The sequence below is a fragment of the Rattus norvegicus genome, chromosome 5 (genome assembly GCF_036323735.1).
Source record: "Rattus norvegicus strain BN/NHsdMcwi chromosome 5, GRCr8, whole genome shotgun sequence".
Classification (NCBI taxonomy): domain Eukaryota; kingdom Metazoa; phylum Chordata; class Mammalia; order Rodentia; family Muridae; genus Rattus; species Rattus norvegicus.
The window spans coordinates 9,067,219-9,080,514 of record NC_086023.1 but is presented as its reverse complement, the minus strand read 5'-3'; positions in this window follow the sequence as shown (position 1 = coordinate 9,080,514).

The following is a 13,296-nucleotide window of genomic DNA, read 5'->3' as shown; positions in this document are numbered from 1 at the left end:
CCCACCTGACCAGGCGGTTGGGTCTCTCTCTCACCGGGTCTGGGAGCAGAGAGCTGCTGCGGGCCGGGATCCGCGGGTGTGGGACTTCCGGTAAACACAGACCGTGCCTCCTAGAGAAATTCTGCTTCCGTGTCCCAAGCTCACCAGGCAGCTTTCTTGCAGCAGAAAGTTTGGTCTTACCTGTGGTCCCGAGGCTCAGGTTCGCTCGTGGGGTGCTGCCCAGGGGCTCTCTGCAGCGGCAGCAACCAGGGAGACCTGTGCCGCCCCTTCCGGGAGCTTCAGTGCACCAGGGTTCCAGATGGTCTTTGGCTTTTTCCTCTGGCGTCCGAGATGTGTGTGCAGGGAGCAGTCTCTTCTGGTTTCCCAGGCTTGTTTGCCTCTCTGAAGGTTTAGCTCTCCCTCCCACGGGATTTGGGTGCAGAGAACTGTTTATCCGGTCTGTTTCTTTCAGGTTCCGGCGGCGGTGTCTCAGGCGCAGAAGTCCTGCCGCTCCTGGGCCCTCCCCCACGGGAGCCCAGAGGCCTTATACAGTTTCCTCTTGGGCCAGGGATGTGGGCAGGGGTGAGCAGTGTTGGTGGTCTCTTCCGCTCTGCAGCCTCAGGAGTGCCCACCTGACCAGGCGGTTGGGTCTCTCTCTCACCGGGTCTGGGGCTCCCACTCCTTCTTAAAAGGGAAAAAATATCCATAGGAGGGGATATGGAAGCAAAGTTTAGAGCAGCGACTCAAGGAATGGTCACTCAGAACCTGACCCATATGTGGCCCAGATAGCCAAAACTAGATAATATTGATGAAGCTAAAAAGTGCATGCTGAAAGGGACCGGATATAGATCTCTCCTGAGAGACACATCCAGAGCATGTCCGATACAGAGGTCAGTGCTAGCAGCAAACCATGGAACTGAGACCAGGACCCCCTTGGGGGGAATTATAGGAAGTATTGAAAGAGTTGAAGGAGCTTGCAACCCCATAAAAACGCCAACCAACCAGAGCTTCCAGGGACTAAACCACTACCGAAAGACTATACATGGACTGACCAAGGTCTTCAACTGCATATGTAGCAGAGAATAGCCTTGTTGGGGCACCAGTGGAAGGGGAAACCCTTGATCCTGCTAAGGTTGGACCCCCAGTGCAGGGAAATATGGGGGGTGCAGTAATGGGGATGTATGGAGGAAATAACCATATGGGGGAGGGGGAGTGGAGGGGATGGAGGCTTATGGACAGGAAACCAGGAAGGGGAATAACATTTGAAATTTAAGTAAAGAAATACATATAAAAATTTTAAAAAAAGAAAGACTAAAATTTAAAAATAAAATAAAAACATTCAGAAAAGAGCAAGTAAAACTTCAATAGAGTCCGTCTAGGAGGCTACTCAAGTCCCACATGTGTGGTCATAGAAAGTCATCCATTTCCGATGTCACCAGCAGCTTTCTTTAGCCATTGAGGTGTTTGTTGTACTTACAAACTGGAATGGTGGCACAGGAAACATGAACATGATACTAATGTAGAATCCACCCCCTGACCAGTGGTCTGGAAGCCACCACAATTGCCTGCCTCTGAGATGTCATTTGCCAAATGAAGTAGACCAGTTACAGGAGCCTCTCATGCTCTGAGAGCTCTCACAAGTCCTTTGTGTCACAGGCAGATGCTTCTTTGGGAAACAATTTTACCTTTCTGTCTACTATACCATAATCCATGCTCTGTGTTTCCCATTGTATTTACTGTATATCCATTCTTCTAGCAAGGAAAATTATTCCCTGGGGGCAGGGAAATGATACCACACTCAGATTTTATTGTTCTTATTAATTCTTGATAGAATTGGCCTAAAAAAACTCAATTTGGAGCTAATTCTTTAGAATATTTTTCTCCCATCCAGTATGTGTAAACACAGATGACTGCCACTGTTCATTCTAGTTCTTTCATGGCTGAGAAATGCAAGTTCAGGAATCAAAAGGTGATCTCTTAAATCTCCCCCAAATTATTCACAAAACCATGGCCTCCATGGTCATGTCTATGAGCCACGATAGTGTCTCTAAGGGCATAACTATATTCCGGAAAGAAACTGGACCTGCCTCTTGGTCATTAAGATCGTGTCATACTACTTGAGAAGTCACTGTGCCATGTAATACGACTGCTTAAAAAAAATCAAGGAAAACATGACTCAAGGGAGGAGCAGAAAAAGAGGAGTAATCCTGGGCATTGTGTGGGTTCTTTATGGTCTATGTTCTCCATTAAAAAGTAGTTAGATGAGCTTGTGAGTGAATTGAATTTGCCACCATTTTCATGTAAACAAATTCTAGGTGGATTTTTATTTCCAGCTTCTTCATAGTAGGTCCATTCATCTTCAGTCGTGCACGGACCAATCACATCTGTAAGGGGAAATATGAGACGGAGGTGGTTGAGTGGTGGCTTAGCTCTGGCTGGTTTGAAGTTGGCTACTAATACCAAATAAAAGGGCTGTCGTGCTCACTTCTTCGTTGGGGGTCACTTTGAACATATTTTTATTCTTTGTTGTGGTGTTTAGAAACCTGAAAACTACATTTCCCAGATGCATTTGCCAGGATACTTCCCTTTTGGCTGTTCCCACAGGAGTCATTGGGAGGAGGGGTTAAGAGTGAATTTCTTAGTCCTGGAGTCAAGAAGAATGATAGTTTTTGGCAATGAGTTTAATACAAAGCTGTCAGGCTGCTGTGACAGAAGTGGACGGATGTGTAGCACTAGGCTCAAAATTCTACTTCCAGGACTCCTCTTTAATCCTAGTCTTCAGAAGTCCCTCTCCATTTCTTTTGTTGATTTCTTCAGGTTTCAGCAATCCTATGGATCAACCAGCAGGCAAGGCTCACGGGGTGAAAAATAAACTCACCCTACAGAACCTATGGGAGCAAACTCTAAATTCAGCTTTAAGGACAATGTTGTCAGGGATGCCTCACACACAGCTGCCTTAGGATTGGTAACCACAGCTCTTCTGCAGAAAAAGTGAGGGTCCTAGGAACCCAAACTCTTTGAGGCCCAGGTTCCAGCCTCAACCTGATCCTTGCCAAATCTGCTCCTGCATGGAAGTCTCCCTTTGTTCTTTCATTGGGACCTCCAAAAAAGTCTTCAGTTGATCTGGCTCCCAACAGAGCAACACACAAATAAAAGTGGTTAAATTAAATTTGGGTCTTTTCATTTTTACGTCTTGAGCCATAGCAGAGAGGTGACGATTGATAGGCATCCTGTGCCATTATGAATTCTTGTCCATTTGATTTTTCCAAACTTTAACCTCAAATTCTGACAACATATTTGTCCAAATTTTGTACAACTCCCTACTCAAGTTTTATGTTTATGAGAATTACATCTCAAACTCTTATGATCTCAGGAATTCAAAGGACACTTGGACATGGGATAAGAACAGAAACCCTGAACAAATCCGCACAGATTACTATGTATCTTCACTAAAAGACAGAGGAGTGGGGGAGGAGGGGGAGGAGGAGGAGGAGGAGGGAGAAGAGGAAGAGGGGGAGGAAAGCTAGACACAGAAAGTGTACCGCAGCGTATTCTGTTGCAATAGAAATGAAATCTTCTCACTGTCACAGTTATGAGACTACAAAGAGGTTCATTTTTACATCCACAAGCACAACCAAAGAATGGAATGTGTCAGGCAACGAAACACTTGTGATGTTGATGAAAATTTGTATTATTGTAAATGATTACACCTATCCGTTTTATTATTTTTCATTAATTCAGTACCTAGAGATATTTACATGGTAGTGAATTCTTCTTATTGAAAAATTGGCTTTGATTATTTGAGGACGACTTGCATTCTGCTTAGTGAAATACTACATTTTACCACTAGGTGGCAACAATGATTCAAAAAATGAAGGAATTTGACAAAGTACTTTACTGTGATTAATGTCTCAACAGACAAGTGTACAGTCAAACTCAAACAGGCAACTGTTAATCCATGATAATGCAATTATGTAAAAAATGACAAAGTGTGAAATTTGGTATAACCATGCAGTTTATAGAAATGAGTGATTCAAAAGACTTTTTAAAACACACGTTTATAATATACTACCAATATTAATTATAATGTGATAAAACTGGTGTAAATTGTATTGATCACCTTAAGATGTACAAATATGTATAGGATGATATCAAGACAATTTTAGGTAGTTCAACATTTAACAGTAGTTGTCAAATTAAAGGAATTTGAATGAAGAATTTCTTCATCTCATTATGCTACTACAGACTCGATACATTGACTGACACCTACCACACAGCACCAATCCAAAGATATATTCAATCTTACAGTGAAATGAAAATTATGCATTCTTCACTATTATTTCTGACTTTCTACATTTGTAATTTTCATGCAGGATGTCATTTATTTCTTTTTTTTATTTGTTTATTTGATTTATTTAAGACTTGTTAAACATTAGCCAGTTGGTAGATGCATTATACAGCTTTAAATTACTATAACAAAATATCTGAGACAATCAAGTCGCAAAGGAAAAAGGTTTATTATCTTCAGGTTTAGGGTCCATGAGAGACAGTCTCACTCTTTTGTGTCTGTGGGGGGGCATCAGCAGAAATATTACTCTCATGCCATGATGCAGAGAGAGAGAGGATGTGGCAAGGCTATGCCCATCACCATCAGCTGCATGCCTCAGTGACTTACCTTTGTCCCATAAGGCCCAACCTGCCCATACTTTGAGCAAGTTTTAATAACCTGGGACGGGGCTTTCAATGCTCAGGTCCTCAGAGAACAATCCCTTGTTCCTGTTGTCATGGCAGACAAGTATCTATCTCTTCTAAGACAAGATCTCTTAGTAGAGACTTGCAAGTCATCTCTTTAAAGACGCTGGGAATGCTGCAGATTTTGTGCACAGTGCTACTATCATGGAGTCTTCCTCAAGAAGTGTGTGAGAGGGAGCGAGACACCCTTCATCTCCAAGGTTCTTTAGAGGAACCCTGCAGAGGCCTGGCTGAAGGGGCTGCTCTTCCATGGTGTCTGTCTGCTGTCAAAGAACCTCCGTAGCCCCCTGTCCTTACAGCATCCTGGCATCCTGTCAGTTTTTGGGTACCCAGAACACTTCCCTAACATAGGCAGAGCTTGCACAGAACTGAGCCGAGGGAGAGTTGCAATCAACTTTGTCTTTCTCAGCTCTTGCTCATGGAGTCTCTCACACAGGAGATTTCAGTGGCCTCCCTTTGGTGGGTCCAACTCTCTGACAGACTGTAGGCTTATTTATTTGGTCCTGTTGGTGAAAACTGAAATACACTCTCATTGTCATCTCTTGGGACTAGGACTTTCAAAATATGGGGCTAAAAATAAGACTCACAGGTATTAAAATGGCATCTTCTTCTTTACTCTAAGAATTCAAAACATAAAGTTCAGACTTTTTTCCCTAAGCTGCATTTAGCTGAAAATGGCATGGTGTTTCTCTGTTACCTAGAATTCTTAGACCAACAAAAACATTTGACTTTCTAACAGCCCCAGTGGACTGGCCCTCGCAAAGGAAGATGGGTGTAGGCCAGACATCTTGGTATTTAACTAGAATACTCCCAAGGACAAGCACATTTTCACTGAATGATGAAATCTCTCCCTTTTGTGAAGTTATTCTCATAAACCCTTATCAGGAAGAGTGGGAGAAGGCTGTCAACATTTGGTCTTTATTGTGTTACTTGCTGCCTGATGTAGAGGTCCACCCACCTGTCCTCCCATGCCCTAAAAGAGACACAGTGAGACGCACTACTTCTATTTCACCAAGAAGGAAGGAGACTTAGTTAACGCGGTAACATCTCAAAGACCACACTGCTAGGAAAGGGTGCCCAGTTTGAGTCATATCGACGTGATTTCAAAGCTGTCCTCTCTTGTTAAATGTGATCTATGTTGGACAAACAGGAGTGAGATAATTCTGTCTAAATAAGAATGTGCATCACATCAGCACATTTAAAAATACAATTTAATTGTGTTCTTGTTCACATAGCTGTCCATACTGTAGGTAAGGCACCCTTCCAGTACAGTAGCACTTAGAAGGTGACTTCCGGCTTTTCTACTGGACTTTCTTCGCTGAATACAGCAAAATAAATCACTTCCCTATTTGGTGACTTTATACTGAGCCCATGAAAGGACCTACAGTTCTTGGTGTGTATTCTGGCCTTCCCAGTGTTCTGCTTCTTCTAGATTAGACAATGGCAGCCTTCCATGGCACCATCAAGATGGAGCTGGTATCTGTTAAATATCACTTTTACAAAAATCTTTCAGTTACTTCCCAACGAGATCTTGATCCATGGCTTTACTTTATGTAAGGGAGTGAATGTTCTAGGCATTTTCTGTTCAATAACTGCCAGTACTGAGCCCGAGACTTCCATATCCACTTCTATTAGAGTGCACTGTGGCATAGCCTCATAGTCAGGCGAAGGTTCTCAGACTTCCCAACGCCGCAACCCTGAGTACAGTTCCTCATGTTGTGGTGACCCCCAACCATAAAATTATTTTTGTTGTTATTTCATAACTGTGAGTTTGCTACTGTAATGAATTGTAGTGTAAATATCTGATATTCAGGATATCTTATATGTGACCCATATTAAAGGATCGTTTGATTCCAGAAGGGGACATGATGCACAGATTGGAAAGCCCTGATTTAGTGAGTAAGAAAGTGATTACTTCAAGTTCCAAATCCATTTCTATTTGTTACCATTTTTTTCTGTCCTGGATCCTATCTGACATCTTGATTTTGGCACTAGACCCATCTTTTAGAAGAACCAATCTAAAAGTAGGTCCAGTGTCCTTTCTAAGCTTGCCTTAAATTGTCTGGTTTTGTTCTTAAGGATGGCTGCATAAATTTAACTACAAAATGTTCCTTTTCAGATCTATATTTTATTGATGCTGAAAATATTTTATCAGTAAAAGAGCTTCATCTCTGCAAATAATAGCATTTGGGCTATAGAAGGCTTCAGCAATCGGGATGGTCAAGGTGACGCACATGCAAGCAAGCATCAGGCTTGTTTGGCTGGGTAGTGTCTTGGGGAATCCAGGATCACCCCAATCTTTTGCTCACGATCTGTAGACTTTGCATTTCAGGCTGGTGGTACTCGAGTTTCAAAAGGCCTACATTTCTCCTTCTGGCACAAGATCTAGTCAAGATGCTCCCTTGTTTGGGTCTCTATCTGGAGCTAGATGAGCATGTCACGAACCCCGTGTCCATGCTTGAGCTGCCCACGCACACAAAGGAACTGTTGTACAGTGATTCACTTAGGTCAGCCACCTAAGTCGAAGGAATGCTGGGGAGTCAGTCAGAATATTCACAGGTAAAAGATTTCTTTCTAGCGTGACACTGGCATACCACTTGATTGCATATATAACATTATGATGTTAGTCTATTGAAAATTATGAAATACTTAACATAGTCTAACTTCCTGCACATCTTTGGGTGGAGACCTGTAAAATGTAGTCTTTGTGAGACTTCTGTAAGACTTATGGGTCTTACCATGTACCGGAGATCTATAATGCCAAGAGATGTATTCAAAGTTAAATTTGTACATATATACACTCACAGAACACATGTGTTTCCTTTAATTTTCTGATGTCTAATTTTGGCAGAAATCCCAAGAGCTAGCAAAGACAATTTAGAGTCAGATGTGTTGATACGGACCTCTAATCCCAACATTCTGCCAGGGAGACCGACATAATGCCATACTTGTCTACACAGAGAGCCAGGCCACACACATCTATAGTGTGAAACTGTGTCTCAAAATAATTGCAAAGATCCGTGTGCCTCGTTCAGAGACCACAAGGATTTTGGTTCAGCATTTACCACCATGACACTTGCAACAAAATAGATTTCTTCGCTCAGACTTGTCATCAAGTGTACATTACCTTGCCCCCAGCTAGGCATAAGTATAAGTGAGTTTTACTCTAGAAGAAGGAAAGATAAACATGTCAGAGAAGTTGGTCCACGCCTACTTGTATTGAAACAGTTACTGATTGGTATCCAGAATAAAACTGTGACAATCTAAGGTGGATAACCATTCTAGGGCAGACAGGAGGAGATTGCTATATCAAAGGGAGTCACTTACCTGCCAAGAGTAAGGAAGAAGTACATGTTCCTCACTATGAATAAAACCTATGGGTCTTTGGTCCTCTTACAAGTGAAGAGATGAAGAGGACTTTAATCTCAGTTGATAGGCTGATGGCTTCTTATGCCTGAAGACTTGGATTTGACCTCTAACATTGCAAGAAAAACAAGAAGAAAACTTATTTTGTGTACACAAAAGCATAAAGGTAAGGTATCATGGGAGCCAGAAGAAAATTAACAGCAGCAGTGTCTTTCGTATTATATGACCATCAATTGATATCGATAGCCTTCAGGGTGATTAGTTGGTAGAAAGGAATTGAAATACCTCCACCAGTATCCATTGTCTATGACTTCACATTATCACTATCACTATCATAAGTTGATCTGATTTTCATTAGCTTAAAACAACTCACATTAATCATCCTCATTATATTGTGTCAGGAATTTGACCACAGATGACCCAGGTCTTCCCATCTAGGGTTTCTTCAGAGGAACTAACCAAGATATGGATCAAGGATGGAGGCTCGTGTGAATACTTGATTGAAAAGCCTCTTCCTCTGAGTGCCTATCGCCATGTCAAGATTGTTTCTCATAGTATTTAGATTCATCATCTTTACAGTCAGAATTCTATTTTAGCAGATTGAATCAGACTCTGATTCATGGGACTCAAGTATGGGAACATATTTGCTTCATATCACAGTATCACAAATTATCACAAGTAACAACACCAAAACCTTGCCATAATAGCCACTTCTTCTCTCATGGCTCTATAGAATGCAGAAGGTTAATGGGGTCCTTTGCTTACGGTCTCATAAGCCTAACATTAAGGCACCACATGGGCTCCCATTTAAATCTGAAGAAAGTCATTCATTTTCCCTCACTCAGGTCCCTTATGGTTATAAGATTGATGCTCCTGTTTCTCTGTTTAATATCAGTTAGGAGGAGCAAGATTTATTTTACTAGAGGACACTCATATGCTTCATCAAATGCCCCCTACATCTGTAATAGCACACATCCTAACATGTGTTTGTAAGCCTCATATTCGAGCAGAAAGATTGTCACAACTTCAGACCATCCTAGACTACACAGGTAGAACACGTACGTGCCAAATGTGGAACAGTTCTTACACTACTCAGGATTTTTCTCTAATCTATTGCAATTTGGACAGCTTTATATACAATGAAGATATTGAAAGAAAATAGAATTCAATTAGCAGGCAGCAGTTATGAAATTTTATAGCCCATACCCTGAGTATTTCCAGAAAGAAAAATACAACTTTAATTGTAGACATGCCATTTGCCTTTCTGAGTTTTAGTTTCTAATTTTGAAAAATAGTGATAACTATTGTTTGTCAATATTTTCTAAAAATACTAGCTGGAACTGGGGCCATGTCTGGGTCCATGTTCCTATTGCAGTCACAGTCTGTGTTGGTGTCTGAGGCCGGTGCTGTCACGAAAGGTCATACAGATGTTCCAGATCTGGGATGCCACCTGAAGCCATGTTGATGTCTGGTCATTGTGCTGAGCTGGCCCTGCTCCTCAACCAGCAGCATGGGAGAGTTGGCTCTGGAGGTTTGGGAGAGGTCACCCTTCCTCTTGCCTGGGCCATGGTAGCTGGTGGGCACAACTCTGCTTCCACTCAGGCCCAGATGCAGGGCTCCAAGTTGCTCCACCCCAACATCTACCCTTTCTATCAACTGCTGGAGCACATGAAGGGGCTGATCCTGCAGATTCAAAGCTGTAGGATCTCCATGACACAGGGCAACAACAGGATATCTGAGAGGAGTCCTAATGAGGATCCAGTATTGATACAGTAGCATAAGCCACAGGCTTGAACCAAACCAAAGATTCATTGCAATGAACATTTGCAAGCAAAAAACGGGGGCAGAAGGGTGTACTGTGGGACACATTTCCATGGCAAGATTTGTAAGGTTTTATTATTATTTTTATTGATGTTTTTGCAGGGATGGGAGGACAGAAGACTGATATAAATGGGTGGGTAGATGACTGGAACTGGGACATAAAATTCACAAAGAATCAATAAAAAAGCAAAAAAGAAAGCAAAAAAAACAATTCAAGCTGGAGGTTTACCATCCAAATCTCAAGGTACATCCCTAGTTATAGTAATAAAAGCAATATGATATTGACACAAAACCAAACATGTATACTAATGGAACAAAATAAAAACCACACACGTGAGTACATCTAATGACAGATGTCTCATATTCAACAAATATGCCACGCCCACCAAAAAATAAAAACAAAACAAAACAAAACAACAAAAACTTGAAGGAAAAGACAACAACTTCAACAGATTGTGCTGGAGAAATCAGATACCCACAAGTAGAAGCAAATTATAACCATATTGATTACCTTGTACAAAAATTCACTCCAAATAAGTCAGACCTAAATGTAAGCTTGAAACATTGAGAGTGCTAGAAATGCGCAAAGGCAGCAGTGCACATGACATGGATCTATCAAAGGACTTTCTGAATCCGATCACATTGATCTAGGCATTGAAGTCAATAGTTAACTCTGAAGACCTCAAACAGACTCATAAACATCTCTCCAGCTAAGGACAGCAGGAAGCCAGGAGATGGGAGACAATGTTTGCTGGTTATTTATCTGACAGAAAGTTAATAAACAGAATTCATAAAGAAAAATAAAACCAAGAATATACAAATGATCCATTCAAAAATGGGACCCAAAGAGTCCTCCAAAGAATAACAAATACTGCTAATAAATATCACAAAAAATGTGCATCTTCCTTAGCAATTGGGGAAATTCAAGTCAAGATAACCTTTAGATTTCATCATAACTCACATAAGAAAGGCAAAAATCTATAGAACAACAAATGCTGGAGAAAGTTTGGGGAGAAGGAGACCGTAAACTACTGTTGGTAGGATGCATATTGGTATGGGCACCCTGAATATCAGTGTGACAATCCCGGAAGAGGAAATAAATCTACAACATGGTCCAGCTATTCTACTCTTTGGCATATACCTGAAGGACTTACCATCCTATTTCACAGGTATTTTTCTTAGCCATTTTCATTGCTGCTCTATTCATAAAAGCTAACAAGTGAAAACAATCTAAATATCTTTCAACTAATGGATAGATATCAAACTAATGGATAGGCATATATGGTATGGAAAGGAATTCAGTTATAAAAAACTTAAATCATGAAATTTATAAGTAAATGCAAGGAACTAGGAAAGATCACATTAAGTGAGGTAAGTAGGACCCAGGAAGATAACCATTGCGTGTTCTGTCTCATCTGCAGCTTCTATCTCCACGTCGTTAGCAATCTGAAGTAATGGGGACAACCAGAACTGTCAAAGGGGCCATGTGTGTGTGGAGGGGGTTGGGGGTGATACGAGATTGTACTAGTAAGTACAAGTTTTGAATGGAGAAATGGGGCAAGGGGTGTTAACTAGGGGGAGGGAGGAAGATAAATGTTGAAGTTGGGAGCAGACTAAAATCACAGTAAGGATATATAAAAAAGTTATAAGGAATCATAGTATTGTCTATCTACCAAAAATCATATATAATACATGCAAGTCTGTGTATATGCATGTATGCATAACTTAAATTTACCTTTTCCATCTGAGCTGACATTGTTTCTTCCTAGAGATATAGTTTAACCAAAATCTAAACACCAGGCATGAGAAGTCTCCTTTTGAGTTATTGGTCAGGGTTGTCCACGATACCCCCAAAACATTATAGGTTATTACTGTAGCCCTTGGTTGCTTCCCTGAGGTAGAAGTTAAACCCTATTGCCAAAATCATGCAAGCAGGACCCAGAAGACCTGAACTGTATCTGGCTTGAAAACCTGTTCCCTCAGGATTAGCCTCCATGGTACCAGAAAACATAATGCAAAGTTCCTAAGGGGGGACAGGAACCCGGTAGTCTCACATAGCTGTGACACCTATGACAACTGCGACAAGTTCATCATGCTGCAGTAACCCTAAGGTGCAACAGTGGCACTCACTTTTGGTGATAACCAAAAGCTTTCAGCTTGAAACTAAGGCCTACTCAAAAGGAAAGAAATCATGCTTGGTACTGGAAACCTATAAAGACCTTAAAGGAGAGTGTACCACCATCAGTTTATTATGCTAGCATAATTCCTAACTGCATTCTAAGCTAAATACTGATCCACGAATAGGTGTAATGCTCACTCTCATCAAAGAAACTTCTCTTTGCAATAGAGAAAGGTCATTGCAGAAAACAATGTATCAAACAGCAGAGAACAGCAAACAACTGATACATATACAACATAATACACATATATTGCATATATTTGTATTTTTATGAATATATGGATGGATGGATGGATAGATAGATAGATAGATAGATAGATAGATAGATAGATAGATAGATAGATAGATATTTAAGAGAAAAGAAGCCATTGGGCTTGAAAACTGGAAAATAAAAAAAGAATGATGTGACTATATTGTAATTTCAAAACTAAAAAAATTAAAATTTGGGGGTTCGATTCTAAGAGTGTGTTTACAAGTAGTAAAAGTAGCATCATATGTAATGAACAGAAAGAATAGACTCTAGATACTATTGCTAGTGATTTGTCTGCTTCCTTGTTGATCTCTCAAATGAAATGTCTTAATTAAAATCTCACCGTTTAACCTCATGCAAAAGATCACCCACCAGTTATCATCTATCCTGAGACCCTTGAATGACTTAAACCCAAATTTCAGAATTTTTCCCTGGCCACAAAAACAGTCTCAAAGCAAGAGCAACCTCGTTTTCAGCAACAGCACTTCATGTTCATTTTGTACTCTTTCAAAGAACTGATTTATAATCAATTTTGTATCTAAAGTTGGCAACAAATCTTATTATTTCTCTAATGGAATTGACCTATACATTTTCATACTTCGAAAGCCTTAGCAAATAAATATTAATCAGAGAATGTCATAAAGAATTGCAAATGAATTATATACATGTGAGTTCAAAAAAGAAATAAGCCTAATTAGATGGCTGTGGGATTGGCTATTAATGGACAGAGAAGGTAAGCAGTTAACCTCCTGAAAAACCTTCTTGCCAAAACGCAATGGATCTTTTGTTGTAGCCTCAAAAATAAAAGTAAGATATTAATTGCATTGTAATTATAGTGGCCTTTCCAGTGGCCTTTTTAGCTCATGTAAAACTTAAACTTAACAATGTATGTGGAATTTGAAAAGGAATGAAGTGTGTCCCAGTTTTAATCTGTCTTTAATAAATTCAT